The following is a 21,377-nucleotide window of genomic DNA, read 5'->3' as shown; positions in this document are numbered from 1 at the left end:
AATGAAATGTTGAGGACCCGAAGCCACCAAATTCACAAGGAAAATGAAAAACTTAAGAAGAAAAATAAGAAATTGGAACTAGAAAGTGTTATACTTACAAACCAGGCATACAAGTGGTATCAAAAAGCAAGAGCAAGAAGACAAAAATATAAGGGATTGAAGATGAAATTAATGGCACAGGAGGGACAAATCAAAGAGTCAACTCAATCTGAAGTTGACAAACAGGTTGCAGAAGAGACAAGGAAATAAGTTTTTATTGCATGAGGACATGCAATATCATCAGCCTCAGGGAGATGTTTGTACCATTTTTTATGTTTCTTTTTGCCTCCATAACCTATATTTTTCCCACATTTTTCATTCATATCTTTAATATTCCATCCATATTTGCATCAAATTGATCATTTCAGGTACATTTATCATTTACTTTTTATGATTTGAATTTTTGCAAAATTGTTTTTTTAGCAGAAATTACATGATGTTGTAACTTCTTGTAATAACTCCAAGGTTTGCATATGTGTAGGACAATTGGGTGAATTTCGAGACATGTGGTAAGTTCCTCAATGTCCAAGGATGGATAAATATCTATCAGTTTCCAGAAAAGAGCTTCACATGTCCCTGATCAACGCTGGTCGAACCCGACCACTTGTGCAGAAAAATACCCTATTTTTAGCCAAAAATCAAGACATATTTGGATTTAGAGGGATTTATTCATATTTTGTGGATCTAGTGATTGAATTTAACCGTATTAGCATATTTAGTTGATCTTATAAACTAATTAGAGTACTTTTAGCATTTTGGTCACAAAGCTTATTGTATAAATACTCAAGACTTGAATAGAAACATAATGCTATTATGTTCAAGAATTCTATTTGAGTGAAGTTAATATATTTGGAGTTGGGACACCTGAATTATGATGGGTTGAATGTATTGATGCTATTATTCAAACTTTTCTAACTGGTTTTACATCCAAGTGTGAAAGCAAAGCGTGGAGGGACCCTATTGCCAAGTTTGCGCACTTTAGCTTTTAAAAGTGTTTGGTGTGCTTTCAGATTTGTTGTAGTTTCTTTCTTTCTTTTTCATTAGATTAACAAGATTTAACTGTTTCTAAAGTCTGATAATCCATTGTGCATAGATCTCTTGTAAAAGAGCTTGATGTGTCCTTACTTGCAACAGTAAAAGATTGTCAATTTTTCATTTTTCGCGATTCATTTTTATGCTATTTCAGTATTGCATTGTTTAGAAAACTTGATGATCTAAGTGTTGTTATGTTTTTGAAACATTATGAATGTATCTCATGTAAGGGAGCTTGATTTTTACTTACTTACAACATCTAAAGTCATTAAGATATATTATATGCAAAGTGTGTTTAAATTTATGCAATTTAGGTTACTTTAATTAGCCTCTGATACGAAATCCATATATTTTTGTATGCTTCTAAGTCTAATGATCTCGGATTGACATTTAAATTCACACTTTGATTTAGACCTCTAAATTAGACACACAAAGATATACAAAGTTTAAATATAGCGCTTGGGCCATGATTAAAAACCTTGGATGAATGTGTCAATAACTTTTAAATTTAGTGTATATGCCAAATAAAATAAAGCGCTAAAGAAAACATGAATGGAGCTAGTGGAAGAATTTAGCAGAACATACAGTTAAGTGGAAAAATTAGCAGTTAAGCCAAACGCAGAGATTCAACAAAAATAGAAGACCTCTGTTAAAACTTGTAACATACCGAAGTTGAGGAAAAACTACAGATTAACTTAGTTTTTCTTGGAGAGACATCGAAGTAGAGTTAGAAGACTTGAAGAGTAGATTTAGAAGACTGAGCAGAACAAGACAAAGGAAAAAATAAGAGATTCATGCAAAGATCAAAGTGTAAGATAACTAAGTTAAATTTCCAAAAATAATAGTCTAAATTTCTTTATAAGCAGAGTTGAATTTGCAAAGCGTGGAAGGAATAGGGGTATGGAATTGTGGATGAAGGTGAATTGTTTAGTAATAAGAGATTTTTGAAGGTGTTTGAAATGGTGGTTTTGGTGAGTGTTTGAGATAAAAATTGATTTATGTTGTAAAAGGGAATGACTTCATGATTTGAGTATGAAAATGTATGAAAGATGAATCATTGAGGTCATGCAAGTTGTAGCTTGTGAATCAGGGGTTGTAGCTCCTTCCAGTAGTTGTTAGTAAATACTTAGGGGTTGAAGCTCCTTTCAGTAGTAGCTGATAAACCTAGGGGTTGTAGCTCCTTTCAGTTGTAGCTGATAAATCAGGGAGTAGTTGCTTCCTACTGGTTGTAGCCAGAGAACTTTGTAACAACAAGTTGTAGCTTGCCTTGTGAAGAAATTGAAAGAAATATTTGAAGATTTGTGTGTTCTCATTGTGATACATATGTTATTTCTTGCCATGCTCATATAAATTAATTGCTGGAAATTTTATTGGTGTCCTAGTATCATTGCAAGTGAAAGGAAGTTTTAAAATTCCTACAATATTGATTCACCCCTGCCTAGTATTGTCCTGGTTTCTAACATTCACCTCTTTCTATCTTCTTTCTCAATTTGATTTCCTTCCCCTTATAAGTGAGGGAGAGGGAAGCAAATCATTTTAAGGTCCTCTGCAATGAAAGTGGAGATAAGGTTGTTTGCTTCTCCCTTATCTTTTTCTTCTTCTAATTCGTGTTCAACTACTTCTAGAATCTTCTTTTCAGAGGGTGTCAAAACCACAAGTGTAGATGCCTTCAAATTGTTTGATGCTGAAACATATGAGCTTTTGATTGAAGGCAATGACTAAGTCTTTGGAATTTCCTCTACCACTTCCTCTTGGTCCTCATGGGCTTTAATTCTAGTGGGTTCCTCTTGATTTGGTGGATCAATTTTATTTTTTTCCACCATTTCTTTTTCCTCATCTTCTTGCTCAAGTACACCAAATATGTTGTTGGTTAGGAGGTATTTTTGCACACTGATATCCCTTGGGTTATCGCTTCTTATACCTTCTAGATACTTGTTTATATGATTCATGTTCTTTGTTTAAGGAAACAAGGCCCTACTTCAAATGGTGTCGTGTTCCTTGGATTTTTTAACAACCTTTTGCAAAGTGACCATAATCATGATATGGGTTACACCTAAAGAGAATTTATTCATCATCAAGGGTCTATGCATAGCTCCAACCCTCCATATTGAATTGGATTGCCTTTGGCATACCCTTTCCTAGATCTATTTCTAACCAAATTCTAGCACAAGAGTAAATTTCCTTTTAAGATAAGCCCAATTTATATAATGACCCAAATTGTTTCCTATGGATTTAAGAGAATCTTTGTCTTATAAAAGGATTGGGAGATGTGGCAATCTCACTCACACTAGGATAGTTGATATTTCCATGAATGAATCAAAGTCCAAGGTCTAGTGGGTAAGGAATAATCCCTTGGAATTGATGAAGTAGGGACCTGATTTGAAGATTTTATCCCTTTCTTCCTTGTTGTCAAATAAAAACAAATAATAACCTTGGCCACAATAATAACCAAAGATTTGGCATGGGACAATAGCTTGGTGCTTTGAGATCCATACTTGGACTTCTTGAGGGTGCAAAAAAAACTAATAAACTTTTCAATAAGAGCTTCCTTGTGCAACATTATGGCTTTCCTCTTCAACTCTAGAGGCATATCCAGCTCGGGGATGACTTCAACTCTTTTCACAAACTTACTCTTCTTCAGAATTCTCCACCATCTAATGATCTAAACATAGTAGCATAGGGTTCTTCCTTGTGGTTATAAAAAACCTCCATGGTGATTTTGGACCTTCAGCATAGGTTTGAGGAAGTGATTACAACCAAAGAGACCATTAATGAGCAAAAAACACAATCTAGTGCTAATGATGTCCCTTCTCTAGGAAGGGTACACAAGTCCTTCAAGTGACACAAGGGGAGGAAGATAAGGGTTCTTCAAAAAGTTTCAAAGGTTATTGATGGATGGGTTTTCCCTAGCCAATGAAAAAGTTACAATCAAGACATTTAACTAGAAGGTGATAAAACTTATCATAACTATTATATATTATATATTCATAGTAATATATTCCATAATTTTATATTAATATAACTTTCAATTTTAAATATTCCATATTTTTTTATATTCTTTTTATGTAAGTGAATAATGATTTAATCCTCTTCTCTTCTTAGTCCCATCCTTTAAGGTAAGAAATAGAAACCTTAAATGCTATGACTATATTTATTGCAAAAAAAGAAAAAACCATACTAAAGAAGTAAACCAACCATTTTGTTTGTCAAAGAAAAGAGAAGAGAAGGAGCCTACATGTGAGATTCCTTAAACCAATGCCCTTTTATTTGCATAAATTCCCTTCTTTGGGAAAGTAAATTAGGTATGGCCATGTCCAAAAATATTTGAGGCATGGCTTCAAGCTCAATGGCTTCCACTCACACAAGGAAAGGGAAGTCATGGTAAATATTTTTTTTCTCATTTCTATTTAAAGTGAAATTAGACAAAGATAAAAATTTTAAGGAGGGTTTTGTTCCTCATAGATAATTGGTTATACCAAAAATGTTAGTCATTGGATTTTGACCTTGAAGAAGAAGTCCCAACTAAGTCATCTTAGATTATCTTTCTTCCCTTACAACCATGGAATGAACAACCTTATCCCAAACAAAAAACATGTTTGGAAAATACATAAACATATATGAAGCCATTATGGATATATGCATGCACTCAAATATCTATTGAAGTAGATTTATGAAAATGGTTTATTGCCATTAAAATTCAAATAAGATATTAGATCTATGTCTAAAAAATTGATTATAAAGGAATATATTTTAAATGTGACTTTTTGTTATGAGTACAAACATTTTCTAATAATTATATAGGGAGAATATGACAACCTAAACTAATCTCTAAAATAAAGAAAGAAAGAGATGACTTTAAAAAAGTCTACATAAAAGAAAAAAAGGAACTCATACACACACTCATGGACAAATTCAAGACATCTTATGTATTTAGAATAAATAAAGGTGAATTCAAGACATCTTATGTATTTAGAATAAATAAAGGTGAGGATAAATTTTTGAAATTATATAATATGCCTAAGAAAGAAGCACAACTTAATTTACATTGAAAAAGCACTTACTAAATTTAACTTGATTTACCTTTAAAAAAAGCACTTACTAAATTTAACTTGATTTACCTTTTAGGAAAAGCACTTACTAAATTTAACTTGCTTTACATTCCAAGAGAAACACTTGCTAAATTTATATATCTACCTTTGTAATTTACATACCCATTGGTAAGAAGGGTTTTTACTGCTCTAGTTTTCATAGGGCAAATTGTATTTGCTATATGGTGTGTAAATTGTAGTTTACCGTGGCTGCTGCCGTGAAAAAGCGACAAGAAAACACAAGGGCACGATAGATGGATTTTCGTTCTAACGTGTAAGCCACCCAGATGATAATCGCCGTTGGATTGGAGAGTGGGAACGTAAGTAAGTATGGTGGAAGGGCGTGAGGGAAAGAATGGACAGAGAAAAGCTTTTTCGACTAAAAAGCCATCCGCTCCGCTCCGTTTATAAAATCCCTCGCCTCGCCTGCTCACCAATTTAATTCAAATCTCTCTAACGGAAATGAAAGAGCCGAAGTCTGGGAGTTTTTTTAGGCTGAAGAGCAAGAATCAATGCACTCAGGGAGGCTGCAAGAATCAATACACTCATGGAGCGGCTGATCAGCTATAGGGATTCTTTCATGCTTTTGTGGATACAGGGTCAGGTAATGGATACTTTATTTTTCCAACAAATTTCTGTAATAATGTCTGTTAGATTTGTTTAATTTTGTATTCCACCTATTATATTTATTTTCTTCTCTTCTTTGGTATTTTGCATATGCAATTTGCAGTCTACGATGGATGGATGGATGCAATTTGCAGTCTATTTAGTGCCTAATGTATGTTGAGTAGGGATGATTGGCTGTGGGATAGGAATTATTATCTTCAAGGATTTATTCAGAACCTGATTTAGATGTGTTTCTGATTTCCATATCTAGGATACATTTTCATGGATGCACAGCCCAGTCACTGACTAACGTTGCAGCCGTGACAGGTATATTTCTTGTTTTTATTTTATATTCATATTCATGATTTATTCTTTGGTTTTGGTTCCCTAGAATAGAATAGAATTTTCTTATCCTTCCTCATCAAAGCCATGACCCACCCTATTAATTTGCCATCCCTGCAATTGAACTGACTCTCCTCCCCTGTTTTGACGTGATTTCCTCACCTGTTTTTAGTCGATTACACCTATTCTCTTCTTGCTATAGAGATTTTTTCTTGAGTAAGGATGATTGGCTGTGGGATAGGAATTATTATCTTCAAGGATTTATTCAGAACCTAATTTAGATGTGTTTCTGATTTCCATATCTAGGATACATTTTCATGGATGCACAGCCCAGTCACTGACTAACGTTGCAGCCATGACAGGTATATTTCTTGTTTTTATTTTATATTCATATTCATGATTTATTCTTTGGTTTTGGTTCCCTAGAATAGAGCAGAATTTTCTTATCCTTCCTCATCAAAGCCATGACCCACCCTATCAATTTGCCATCCCTGCAATTGAACTGACTCTCCTCCCCTGTTTTGACGTGATTTCCTCACCTGTTTTTAATCGATTACATCTATTGTCTTCTTGCTATAGAGATATTTTCTTGAGTAGGGATGATTGGCTGTGGGATAGGAATTATTATTTTCATGGATGCACAGCCCATCCACCGGGGTTTCTTAAAGGATTTATTCAGAACCTAATTTAGATGTGTTTCTGCTTTCCACATCATGGATGCACAGCCCAGTCACTGACGAACGTTGAAAGAAATTCTATCATTTTTATTGTTTTCCCACCGTATCACATTACACGCCAGCCCCTTCTTCTCCCAATCGAAGAAATAAATAACCGGCGAGGCGATTGAGGAAGCCAACTGACTACCAGGTAAGCTTCATTGTCTGGGTTTTATGTTATTTCGTTTTCTATATTTTGCCTCTTTTCACCCAAACCTTCTACTGTCCCGCTCATTCTTTGTTTCGCTTCCTTACTATGGCCTCATCCTCTTCATAAACTATCGTCTCAGGAAGCTGGTAATTTGTCTCGTATCTTTTATAACTCTGTTTTTCTAAATTTTCGTATAGAAATCTGCATAAACTAATCTGAAACTCGATATTGTTGGCGTGAACGAACAGAGGACGAGAGTGAGTTTGAGTACAAAGAGGGTCCGAAGGGGCCTGAGCACTGGGGGGAACTCAAGGAGGAATGGAAGGCCCGCGGGAACGGGACGCATCAGTCTCCCATCGATGTGGTGAAGAGACATGCCATAATTTATCCGAACCTGGGCAGGCTCCGCAGAATCTATTACCCTCCAAAAGCAACCCTTGTCAACAGGGGCCACGACATCATGGTCAGTAAGTGAACCTTCTTTTAACGCTTTTGCCATCTAAAGGTTTAGGGTTCGATCTGTCTTACACCTATGGCTGTATTGCATCAGGTGAACTGGTCGGAAGGCGCCGGCGGTGTTGAGATAGAAGGGAAAAGATTCACACTGCGTCAAAGCCATTGGCACACCCCGGCCGAGCACACTGTAGATGGAAAACGGTACAATCTCAAACCCCTCTTTTCAATCCCTGCTATCCTAAATTATATTATTGCTAAGTTCTTATAGAGTGTTATATACATTTAATGAAAATAAAAGATAGTTGTGAATCTTTTTAGAGAGAATTTTGTTTAAACAAAGAATTGGGAAATTTTCTTTAAATTTGTGAATATAACTTAACCTAGATTTATGTCATGAATGTTTTGTGGTTGTTGTAGAAAATAGAATTGACTAGCATTCTAAGTGGATTTCTTAAAGTTTGTATTATTTTATTTTTAAAACAACATCAACAATTATGTCGATTCCTATTCGTGTTACCCCAAAGTTCTAACCATTTGCTGATCCTTGCCATATCTAGAGGATAGGATAGCCTTTCTCCCATAGAGGGAAAACGACATAGTCATCTTCTCTATAACCTTGTTTTTTTATATTACCATGATGGATAAGTTAGCAGTTTTGAAGAAGGTTTTTGGGAAGGGTTCGTTCAACAATTCTGTCCACGTGAAAGTAAATGAACCAAAATCATACGATGGTGCGAGGAACACAAATATATTAGGCGACTTTATTTGGGATATGGAGCAGTACTTGGACTGATTTGGGGTGACTTTGAAGGGGGGAAAAATAATAATTGTTGTGGTGGAGAAGGCAAGCAAAACAGGTTGCTTTTGGTAACATGATAGAGGACATCACCACATGAGAGAAGATGAAGGAAGCCTTGATAGCTCATTTTGGACCACAAGATGAGACTTGGGGTGCGAGAGCGAAGGAGAGGTTCATTAAGCAAACAGGGAGCCTGCAAACACATGTGAGGGAGTATTCAAGTCTGATGTTGAAGCTTCTGGATATGGCCGAGAAGAAGGATAGTTTGTTCAATTTTGTGATTGGGTTGCAACCATGGGCTCAAGTTGAAGTAAAGAGGCAGAAGGTTTAGTCTCTTGAAGAAGCCATCATTGTTGTAGACAAGCTTCTAGATTACTGTGAATGCAAGACATAAGGGAAGGAGCAAGGCGAGAGGAGGAAGAAAGCAGATAAAGGGAAAGAGAAGCCTTCGAAGGAAGATGGAACAAAGTCGGGTGGCTTTCCGAAGGGGAAGAAACCTCTTGTGTGTTGGTTGTGTAGTGAAGAGCACATGACCAAGCATTTTCCATTAATGAAGAAGGCGAAAACTTTGCAGCAAGTCGAGAAGGAAGAGAGAGAACAAGGTTCTTGTGCATCAGGAGTTATGCAGGTTTTAGGAGCAACTACGGTGAAGGAAGCTACCTTGAAACATGATCCGAAAAGGAGGAAGCAGAGTCCTTGGGATAGCGACAGATGTTTCGATGAACACTGGAAGTTGGCAAGGAAAGGTGGACTTCACTATCATTAGGATGGATGACTATGAAGTTGTACTTGGCATAGAGTTTACGATTGAGGAGGCTGTGCTAGTACCGCACTTGGGGAAACTGTTCATTCATGTAGGAATGAAGGAGCCAATGATAGTTTCTACCGTGTGAGCTATGGTAAGAGAATGCAGGATGATAACCATTTGTGTGGAGGTAGGACAACATGAATATGAGGTTCATGAGAGGAGCCATTCGTGTGGAGGTAGGAAAACTGGAATATGAGGTTCATGAGAGGTTGGATCGGGTGGAGTCCATTCTCATGGAACACTTGAAATTGATAACAACATTGTTAGATGGTATTTTGAGTTTATTGGATAGGGCAGAGATGATGGATGTGGGGACTTTCACTGGAGAGTGCGAGGCTATTGATGCCCAAACTTCTACTGTTAAAGTGTAGAGGGGATGAGGATCAACGTGAAGAGGAGTATGTTGATTTGGAGGAGAAGATGTTGATAGATGGATTGAGAGTTTGGAGTAGGAATTAGATCGAGAAGAGGATGAAGATGGAGGGATGTCTGTGGATCGAGATGGAACTGTAAAGACAAATATACTAGGCCATAACGATCCAAGTTCGATGAAGTTGATGGAAGAGAGTATGGGTAGGTGTTCCTATCCACCTTTGATAAATTATATTGTAGAGAAGTATGGAGGGTTCATACTGGGCATGGGTGGATTCTTCTCGGAGACGAAGAGAGATGGCCTTGTGATGTGGAAAGGGAAGTCGTATGACTTCCCCACACCATCTTTTTGAAGCTCATGAAGGAGATGGGCTCACTGTAACTTTCTTGAGATGGTGAGACCCCTGGGGGCTTGAGATGCCATTGAATGACACCTCATGATGAGCAGAACCAGAGGAAAGATTGTGTGACAGGGAAGAGGTGACAATGGTTGCACATGTTTGGGTGCATGTGTTCTTGTGTAGTTGATGCTACGGTCAGATTAGCTACCTGACTAGTCGATTGCACGAGGGGATCCAACACATGTCATTCTTACAGGTTGCAATACATGAATATACATGGTATATATGTTGAGATGAGATTCTTTTGTATTAATGAAGACAGTTGATGCGAAGGTTGTTCATGATGAGGACAATCTTCAGGCTTTGGTTAAGAAGTTTGTCGAGGGGTGTGTTGTCGAGGACAACAACCATTTTGAAGTGGCGGAGGGGGGGGGATGTCAAGCCCTTAGGCGTGGCACCCGAGCATGCCTGAGTTAGGGCGAGTTGAGTTCAGTGGAATGATTTGGTTGGCACAAAGAGCGCGCCCGAGATGAGTTCAATGGAAGGAATCCGATGAGACAAGCGCATGAAGAACGCACGCGAGATGAGTTCGGTTGAATGATTGGAATGGATTGGAGAGCCAACATGATGAGGGTGCTTAGCCGAGGCGCACTTGACCAAAGACAAGGCGCGCTTGGCCGAGATGCGCTCAACCGATGACAAGGTGTGCCCAGTTGAGACGCGCTCGCTAGAGTTGCAAAGGTACACGAGCGAGGATGAGACATGAAGGCACATGACCGAAGGTGAACCAAAGGAAAGTTTGTATGTGACAAACGATGCGACATTATTTGGGGTTTATGGTTGGCTTGAACGAAGGAAGGTTGGCTCGAATGCCCAACCGACACATCCCTTGGAAGAGACATGACTGTTCATGGAGGGTGACTCATATATATAAGATGAGAGGAGAGGAGTTAGAACATCAATCAACCGAAGATCAACAACCTCTCATCGCAAGACAAGAATGGGACAATGAAGTAACAAGAGAGTTGGGTCTCACGAAGGAGCTTGCTCTCTAAAGCAAGCTGCGAAAGGAAGTTATGTGAGCTTGTGGAATGAAGTATTGTTGAAGGCGGTACACCATGGGGTATTTCTGTATTAAGGTTGTGTGTAGGTCGAAGGGCTGCAACATGTTTATTTTTTGGGTTTGGTTGTGGGTTGCTAGTTGAAGGGCTTGTAACTCGGTTATTGTATATTTGTATTAGTGAAGGGTTGTGGCAGGGAACTGTTTGGAGTTTGACCCAACCGAACTGAAGTCCATTATAAACTGAAGTTTTGTATATTGAAGTTTTATAGTCACAGAGCAGTGGGGAAATTGTTTTGAAAGTTTCCCCTCTTGTTTATTGAAGTGTTATTTTTGTACATGATTCGTGTTGTTTATGAATCAATGTGATTATTGTTGAAGTTAAGTTAATTGAAGTAGATTGTAATTGAAGTTAAGTTTTGAAGTGACGATTGTACTGAGATTTGATTGAATAGTAATTTTGCAAGTATAAGAGATCGATCTCGCTACAGGGCACATGGGTTAGAGGCATAATATGAGCATTAGTAAACTCAAATTGGTTTCACCATTGAGGAGAAAGCGCACCGGTGCCACACACCTCAGGGGATTTAGGAAGCTCATAGCTCAGAGGTGCACCATTGGGGCATGACACCCACATTTTGATCCTAGACATTGGCTTGCCCGAGTGAAATTATTTCTACGAGGGAAACCTCACCATGTTTTGAGACTTGTACCTGTGAAAATTCCTAAACCGGAATTCCTACTGCAACAATTGATGATATTTCTCCTATTTGTTAAATTCCTTCAAACAAATTACTTGCAGTTTCCTACGACAAATATCGAAATACATACACTGCAACCTTCAATTAATTAAATATTATACAGAAACAAGAGACTGAGCAAGAAAGAAAATACAACACAATAACACTGTTATTTTTGGACAAATGTCCCCGGAAAAACCCAATGAGGGAAAACCGGTGCAACAGATCTGAGGGTTTATTATTATTAAGCAATAGCAAATTCTGAATACATCCCCGAATACCACAAGGGTTATGCAGTTACAGAGAGAGAAATACTGGTAGAAAGCTTTTTGAGATTACCTCACACAATCATTGAGAAAAATCTCGGTTGATCCGGTCACTGGATGAGGTCCCTCTGGTAGGCCTTGCTGCCTTTGCGTCCTCACGCAGTCCCTGCGTCAACCCCTCTAGACACTGCGTCACCCAGCCAACTAATCGATTTTCTGCTCAGAGTCACTGCTCTTAGCCTTCCGGTCTCACTCCCCGGCTCTCGGCTTCTGAAACTAACTCTGCTGCAAAATTTCGGACTCTCTCTCACCCTCTACGCGGCCTCTGCGTGGCCTTGCATCAGCCTTTGAGTGAGATCTGCTGGATCACTCTCTCCCTCTCTCTGTTGATGATTTTCCAGTTGAGAAAATCTCTCTCTCTGGATGCTATCCCTGCCCCTCAACTGCAAGAAATCTACTCGATTAGAATTTCCTCCTGAGAACTTCTCACTTCAGAAATTCGATCTCTTGATCTCTCGGTGTGTTTTCCAAATGACCCACAAGCTTCCTTAAATAAACTTCTCGTTGACATTCAACGACCTAGATGAAAAGCTAATCAATGGCTAAGGTCATTTTAGCTTGATCCTTGTCTTCTTCTAGAAGTTACACCTACGATCAGATTAATACCCATTAATATTTTTAATTTCCTAAGTTTAGACTTAGGGGCCCATTAAAAATATTGATTATTTTAATAAAATTGTTTTTGGGTGGAATTTCCCAAAACGATTTCGGGATTCTTTGGAATACATGTGCCCAAACCTCCCTGCAAAGTTTGAGGCCTAGAGCACATCCGATGCTAACCGAAATCAACAATACCATGCCTTCAAGAGGGATATTGAGCCACTTGATCCTGAAAGACTTCATCCTTTGGGGGACGACTCTCTATCTTCGATGGTTTTGTTTACATTTGGCATACCTTGCTTATTATCTTAGTCTTCTTTACTTTGTGAATGAAAAGTGACTTTCCTGTAATTTTTCTAGGCTTAGGAGTTGGTGTTGCCTTTGCCTCTACTTGAGCCAAACCAAAAATATTATTAGTGGAGGTATACAACTTGCTTCGACAATTAGATTACTATGTTTGAATTTTTATCATAGAATAATAGTCTCCTACTTCTGAATCATTCATGGCAATGGTGGGAATGTCTTTTCCATTTTTTCTCTTTGGTTCTCTCTCTGTATTTTATTATTTTGTCAACTCTATTTTTGGTAACCTCACTACTGATTGATTCCCTCTAAGTCATTGTCATGAGTGGGTCCAACTTGAGATACTTCTTCCTAAATGGTTCTAGTCACCATGCTCCTTCCTCCTTGTTACTTTCGTGTAATGTTGGTTTTGGTTGTTTCATCCTTTAGAGTGTAGCTATGGGATTGCTTAATCATTTATCCAACACATCCTTCATCTAATATTTTGCTTCTTGACTTAGCTAGTACCACTCTAGTGTGGTAACCGATTTTCTCTCTTTCTATATCTACCCTTTTCTATTGTTTTCTTTCTTCTTTTCTCATTCTCTCAACATCTACATGCTCATGTTAGATATTTTTGTCTTCACTAGTATGTCACTAGTTCATCACAACTCACACCTTTGCTTGTTTTGTGATAGCATTGTCTCATGTAGCCTTTGCTTTTTCCTTTCGAAAGTCACTTCTTCTCATGCTAGAGCTACCATGGTGACTGCGTTTCCAGTCTCTGTATCTCTTGCACCCTTGGTAGCTAGCTACAAGTGGGCATAGCTATCTCGTAGTTTCATAGCTATTTCACAGACTTTGCCACTTTAGATGACCTTTATTTCCATCTATTTTGCAATTGACGAGGTCACTTGGATGATTATGAGGATATATTCTTACCTTGGAAACATCCTTGAACAAGCTCCAACATCAAGACATCTCTTTTTTTTAGTGAATTATAAGTATCGCAATTCTAACTATTCTTCCTTGGCATTTTGCATTTCATATATGCTTCTTGCTTAACACTACTATTATCTAGCTTGTTTAGCATGGACCCCATTTTATGTATTTGACACGTTTTGGCTTGGGACAATGGGAGATGATTTTATGATTGTTCATGTGGCATCACATTTCATGGGGCAATTTCATAGTTGACATGGTAGTACACATATGTGACGACATTGGTCACTTCATTTAAGGATCATTTAGGCAAATTTTGCATGCATGGGCATCCTCTTGACATTTCATGGTTAATATCCTTGAACGACCTCATATTTCATCATCTTTCTAGCTATTTTACCTTGGAATAGAGCTCCCAACCCTTTGCAAACACATCTACTTGCTATTTGCGAACATGTGGCTTTCATTATTTTTGACTTGGAGAGGGTCATTTCATAATTTTTGGAGGTCACTTTCATGATTTTTAGGATATGTTCTTATGTTCGAAACCTCTCCTTGAACTTATGAGCTATTTTGGAGGAGCTCATCTAGTCATAAAATATAAGAGTCATTGTCATGTAAATGAAGTAATGTTACACTATGTAAAAGCTCATCTTGTCTATGTAAAGTATCCTCCAAAGAACTTGTCACCAAATCTCTTCAAGTCAGCCTAAAGACCTAGAGGAGAGGGGTATAAGTAGGGGAGCTCGACCTCCATTCTAAGCATCAAGTTCGAACTCAATTCCAGCAAAGAAGTGCAGAAGGAAGTGCGAAAAGGAGGCAGTAAGAAAGGGTTTTCTCTAGGATAAAATGGACACTCTTCTAGAGTATCGAAGGAAGAATCTTTTGGGAAAATCAAAGCAAAATCTTTTGGGACAACGAAGTAGATTCTTTTGGGACAACAAAGTAGATTCTTCTAGGTCAGCGAATAAGGAATCTTTTGCAAGGCAGTGAATAAGTCTCTTCTAGGATAGTGAAGGAAGGAATCCTCAGGAATAGAGAAGTAGAGACCGAGTTTCTCTAGAAGACCTAGAGACCGAGATTCTCTAGGGCAATTGTGAAGGTGCACCATAAGAAGTAGAGACCGAGTATCTCTAGAAGAAGCAAGAGAAGGAAGGACAAGGAAGACTAGGTTAGTGACAAGGTTCTTGAAAGAGGATACTAAGAGTCAAGGGTCAGTGTCATGGTCTTGGTACTTATCAATTGAAGATCTAGAAGAAGAATTTTATCGGGGTTTTCTCGCTAGAGGTGAGAGGTTTTGGCCTTGGTTGGAGAAGCCTATATTTTGTGTCACTTGTCTTTATTTTGATAATTGTATTCATGAAAAAGAACATACTAATAGACTAACAAAGTGAAAGATCATAAGTAATTGAAGAACAAGCATATCACAAGCAATTATCAAGCAGAGAAATTGTTAACATTGAATGCCCTAGATTTCTCAACAGAGCTCGCCCAAGGGGAGTTCGATGGAAAGAATTCGGTGAGACAAGTGCAAGAAGAACACACCCGAGATGAGTTTGGTGGAATGATTGGAACAAATTGGAGAGTCAACACGACGAGGGTGCCTAGTCGAGGTGCACCTGACCGAAGACAAGGCGTGGCTCGCCTAGATGTGCTTGACCACGACAAGGTGTTCCCAATGGAGACACGCTCAACTGACAACAAGGTGTGATTAGAATTTCCTCCTGAGAACTTCTCACTTCAGAAATTCGATCTCTTGATCTCTCGGTGTGCTTTGCAAATGACCCACAAGCTTCCTTAAATAATCTTCTTGTTGACATTCAACGACCCAAATTAAAAGCTAACCAATGGCTAAGATCATTTTAGCTTGATCCTTGTCTTCTTCTAGAAGTTACGCCTACGATTAGATTGATACCCATTAATATTTTTAATTTCCTAAGTTTAGACCTAGGGGCCCATTAAAAATATTGATTATTTTAATAAAATTGTTTTTGGGTGGAATTTCCTAAAACTCTTTCTGGGTTCTTTGGCATACATGTGCCCGAGACTCCATGCAAAGTTTCAGGCCTAGAGCACGTCCAATGCTACCACAAATCAACAATACCATGCCTTCAGGATGGATATTGAGCCACTTGATCCTGAAAGACTTCATCCTTTGGGGGACGACTCTCTATCTTCGATGGTTTTGTTTACATTTGGCATACCTTGCTTATTATCTTAGTCTCCTTTACTTTGTGAATGAAAAGTGCCTTTCCTGTAATTTTTCTAGGCTTAGGACTTGGTGTTACCTTTGCCTCTACTTGAGCCAAACCAAAAATATTATTAGTGGAGGTATACAACTTGCTTCGACAATTAGATTACTATGTTTGAATTTTTATCATAGAATAATAGTCTCCCACTTCTGAATCATTCATGGCAATGGTGGGAATGTCTTTTCCATTTTTTTCTCTTTGGTTCTCTCTCTATATTTTCTTATTTTGTCAACTCTATTTTTGGTCACCTCACTACTGATTGATTCCCTCTAAGTCATTGTCATGAGTGGGCCCAACTTGAGATACTTCTTCCTAAATGGTTCTAGTCACCATGCTCCTTCCTCCTTGTTATTTTCTTGTAACGTTGGTTTTGGTTGTTTCATCCTTTAGACTGTAGCGATGGGATTGCTTAATCATTTATCCAACACATCCTTCGTCTAATATTTTGCTTCTGGACTTAGCTAGTACCACTCTAGTGTGGTAACCGATCTTCTCTCTTTCTATATCTACCTTTTTCTATCGTTTTCTTTCTTCTTTTCTCATTCTCTCAACATCTACATACTCATGTTAGATATTTGTCTTCACTAGTATGTCACTAGTTCAACACAACTCACACCTTTTCTTGTTTTGTGATAGCATTGTCTCATGTAGCCTTTGCTTTTGCCTTTCGAAAGTCACTTCTTCTCATGCTAGAGCGACCATGGTGATCGTATTTCCAAATCTTGCCTCATTGGTGCTTTACCAGTCTTTGTATCTCTTGCACGCTAGGTAGCTACAAGTGGGCATAACTATCTCGCATTTTCATAGCTATTTCATGGACTTTGCCACTTTAGATGACCTTTATTTCCATCTATTTTGCAACTGACGAGGTCGCTTGGATGATTATGAGGATATATTCTTACCTTGGAAACATCCTTGAACAAGCTCCAACATGAAGACATCTCTCTTTTTTAGTGAATTGTAAGTATTGCAATTCTAACTATTCTTCCTTGGCTTTTTGCATTTCATATATGCTTCTTGCTTAACACTACTATTATCTAGGTTGTTTAGCATGGACCCCATTTTATGTATTCGACATGTTTTGGCTTGGGACAATGGGAGATGATTCTATGATTGTTCATGTGGCATCATATTTCATGGGGCAATTTCATAGTTGACATGGTAGTACACATATGCGACGACATTGGTCACTTCATTTAAGGACCATTTGGGCAAATTTTGCATGCATGGGCATCCTCTTGACATTTCATGGTTAATATCCTTGAACGACCTCATATTTCATCATCTATCTAGCTATTTTACCTTGGAATAGAGCTCCCAACGCTTTGCGGACACATCTACTTTATTTGCGAACATGTGGCTTCATTATTTTTGACTTGGAGAGGGTCATTTCCTAATTTTTGGACGTCACTTTCATGATTTTTAGGATATGTTCTTATGTTCGAAACCTCTCGAACTTATGAGCTATTTTGGAGGAGCTTTCAACATATTTGGCCCTTTTCACTTGACGCGTGTGGACCTCCCACCGTTAAGCACTCAAGCTTAGGCACTTGAATGTGCTCAAGTTAGGCCGAGTCAAATTTGGTGGAATTACTTGGACGACACGAAGAGTGCCCCTGAGATGAGTTTGGTTGAACGACTTTGGTGAGATGGGCACATGAAGAGCACGCCCAAGATGAGTTCGGTGGAACAATTGGAACAACTTGGTGAGTTAGCACGACAAGAGTACCCAACCAGGGCATACTCTATCGAAGAAAAGGCACGCCTAGCTGAAGATAAGATGCGCCCAAGCAAGACGCGCCCGTCCAATTTGCGAAGGCACATGACCGAGGATCAATGTGAAGAGGAGTATATTGTAGAAAAGTATGGAGGGTTCGTACCAGGTATGGGTGGATTCTTCTCGGAGACAAGGTGATATGGCATTGTTTTGTGGAAAGAGAAGTCGTTTGACTTTGCCGCACCACCATCTTTTTGAATCTCATGAAGGAGATGGGCTTATTATCACTTCCTCAAGATGGTGAGACCTCTAGAAGCTTGAGAATACCATTGAATGGCGCCTCATGATGAGCATAGTTGGAGGAAATATTTTGTGACATGGAAGAGGTGACAATGGTTGCACATGTTTGGGTGCATGTGTTCTTGTGGAGTTGATGCTATAGTCAGATTAGCTACCTGACTAGTCGATTGCGCAAGGGGATCCAACACATGTCATTCTTACAGGTTGCGATACATGCATAGACATGGGATATATGTCAAAGACGAGATTCTTTTGTATTGATGAAGACAATTGATGTGAAGGTTGTTCATGATGAGGACAGTCTTTATGATTTGGTTAAGAAATTTGCCGAGGGGTGTGTTGTTGAGGATGACAACCATTTTGACGTGGGGGAGGATGTCAAGCCCTTAGGCTAGGCACCTGAGCACGCCTGAGTTAGGCCGAGTCGAGTTCGGTGGAACGACTTGGTTGGCATGGAGGGCACGCTTGAGACGTTCAATGGAAAGACTTTGGTGAGATGAGCGCACGAAGAATGCACCTGAGATGAGTTTGGTGGAATGATTAGAACAAATTTGAGAGTCGGCACGACGAGGGTGTCTAGTCGAGGCACACCCAATCGAAGACAAGGTGCACCTAGCCAAGATGCGCCCGACCGAAGATAAGGTGTGTCGAGCTGAGACGCGTTCGCCCGAGTTGCGAAGGTACATGACCGAGGATGAGACGCGAAGGCACATGACCGAAGGTGAACTGAAGGAAAGTTTGTATGCGACATAATTTGGAGTTTATGGTTGGCTCAAATAAAGGAAGGTCGGCTCGAACGCCCAATCGACACGATTGTTCATGGAGGGTGACTCATATATATAAGATGATAGGAAAGGAGTTAGAACATCAATCAACCGAAGACCAACAACCTGTCATCGCTAGAAAAGGAGACAATGAAAGAAGAAGAGAGTTGGGTCTCACGAAAGAACTCGCTCTCTAAACAAAGTTGCAGAAGGAATTTGTGCAAGCTTGTGTATTGCTGAGAGTGGTACACCGTAGGGTATTTCTGTATTGAGGTTGTGTGTAGGTTGAAAGGCCACAACTTGGATATTTATTGGGTTTGGTTGTGTGTTGCTAGTTGAAGGGTTGTAACTGGGTTATTGTATATTTGTATTTGTGAGGGCATATGTCAGCAAACTATTTGGAGTTCTTCCCAATCGAACTGAAGTCCATTGTAAACTGATGTTTTGTGTATGGAAGTTTTATAGTCATAGAGCAGTTGGGAATTTGTTTTGGGAGTTCCCCCTCTTGTTTATTGAAGTGTTATTTATGTACATGATTCGTGTTGTTTATGAATGAATGCGATCATAGCTGAAATTAAGTTAATTGAAATAAACTATAATTGAAGTTAAGCTTTGAAGTGGCTATTGTAGTGAGATTTAATTGAATAAGAATTTTGCAAGTATAAGATATCAGTCTCGGCATTGGGTACATGGGCTAGAGGCATAATACGAGCATTAGTAAACTCAAGTTGGTTTCACCATTGATGAGAAAGTGCGCTGGTGTTGCACACCTCAGGGGACTCAGGTATCTCATAAATCAGAGCTAGGTTGCACGAAACGGGGAAACGAGTACGAGTTTCCGAAATGGGAAGCAATACGAAATGCGACCTCCCCAAATTTTGGAAACGGGGAAACGCGAATATTATATATATATATATATATATATATATATATATATATATATATATATATATATATTTGTGCAATCATAAAGCATAAATGATACATTATAATTTATTACATTTAAACATTAAGGTTAAATTTACATCACATTTACTCATAAATGATCACATAATGAAAATAAAAATATCGGAATAACCAAAAGCAACCTTTATTATATATCCAAATCTCAAAATCAACCTTTATTTATATTAATATATGAGGCTGCAAGTACAATAAAGACTATAAGGCTGCAAGAGCTATAGAGACAAAAGACTAACAATCCTCATCAAAAATAGAAGCAGTACAATGCTCAACAGTGGATGGTGGTGCTGAAGAAGATGATGTGCCAATTCGACTTCCAGACTCGGCCTCAATATTTAGGGCAGCAAGAGAGAGATCCAAATCAGGATTTTCTGCATCCACATCCCATTCTTTAGAAGGACCACTGTTGTATTCTGGACCCCTACGAGATGCAAGGCGAAGGTTGGAGTGCACATAAACAAGATCCTCTGCCTTCTGTGAGCCCAACCTATTGCGCTTCACAGAATGAATAAAACCATAAGTGCTCCAATTCCTTTCTGTTGATGAAGAGCTTGCCACTTGTGAAAGAATACGAATGGCAAGGTTTTGCAAATGTACACCATTTGCTCCATGAAAAATCCACCACCTAACTGGATTCATGGTGCTTCTCTCCTCCAAAGCTGATATATCTGCATAATCATCTATTCCTGCAGCAAAACTGGCAAATTCCTCCTTTACCTCCCTGTGTAGATGAGAAGGAAACATTCTCATAAGGGCTTTTTTCACCCCATTAGCCACCTCTCTATCCTTATGGGGTGCCTTCCTCTTCCCATTTCTTTGAGCAATAAGCTCCTCATCATAAAATTTGGGGTTCAAAGCATGTGCTAAAGTGTGCAATGGAGTGTTGAAATTGTTCCACCTATCAACAATGATTTTTTTGACCAAACCAGCAAAATGAGCATCAACAAACAAAAGTTGTGGAGACTCTTGCGAAATGATTTCCATAGTTTTCTCAACCATGGAATCCATGCCATCATATACCTCTCCTAAGAAAGGTTGGTCAGTGTCAGCACTCCGGAGAAGCTCAAATGCAAGGGTTGTGAACTTTAGCAAGAAATCTACCTTGCTCCACCAATCCTCATCAAGGCACAATCTACGCACCATAGATCCCCACTTTGAATCTGCTTGTCTCCACTCAATCCAAAGTTGACTCACCACCATAGAAACTAATGCATGCTTAACCTCAACAAGGCGGCGCAACAATCTCCCTTGCTTCCCCTATGAGTTCCTTTATCCAGGAAACTTTGTTGTCGATCTCCTCTAAGATCAGATTCAGATTATGGACAATGCATGGTGTCCAAAAGATGTGGTCATACCTACCCGCAATAATTAAACCTGCAGCTTTGCAAACTCGTGCATTATCCGTGATAACTTGCATCACCTTGTTAGGCCCTATTTGTTCAATAGCTTTTATAATAACATCAACAATGAACTGTGCATCTTTCACCTCTCTTGAGCAGTCTTTTGCCTTGATAAACATTGCTCCTTTGGGGGAAGTGGCAATGATATTTATCAATGGTCTGCGCCTTATATCTGTCCATCCATCTGAGACTATGGTAACCCCAGAGCTACTCCAGGAAGAACGAATTGGAGCTAAAATATCCTCCACAAGCTCCTTCTCATTTTTGAGAAGCTGGGTTTT

This window comes from Pinus tabuliformis, chromosome 4_1 (genome assembly GCF_031772625.1).
Source record: "Pinus tabuliformis cultivar Carrire ecotype Pingquan chromosome 4_1, CPIR1, whole genome shotgun sequence".
NCBI classification, from domain to species: domain Eukaryota; kingdom Viridiplantae; phylum Streptophyta; class Pinopsida; order Pinales; family Pinaceae; genus Pinus; species Pinus tabuliformis.
This window is presented reverse-complemented; position numbering follows the sequence as displayed.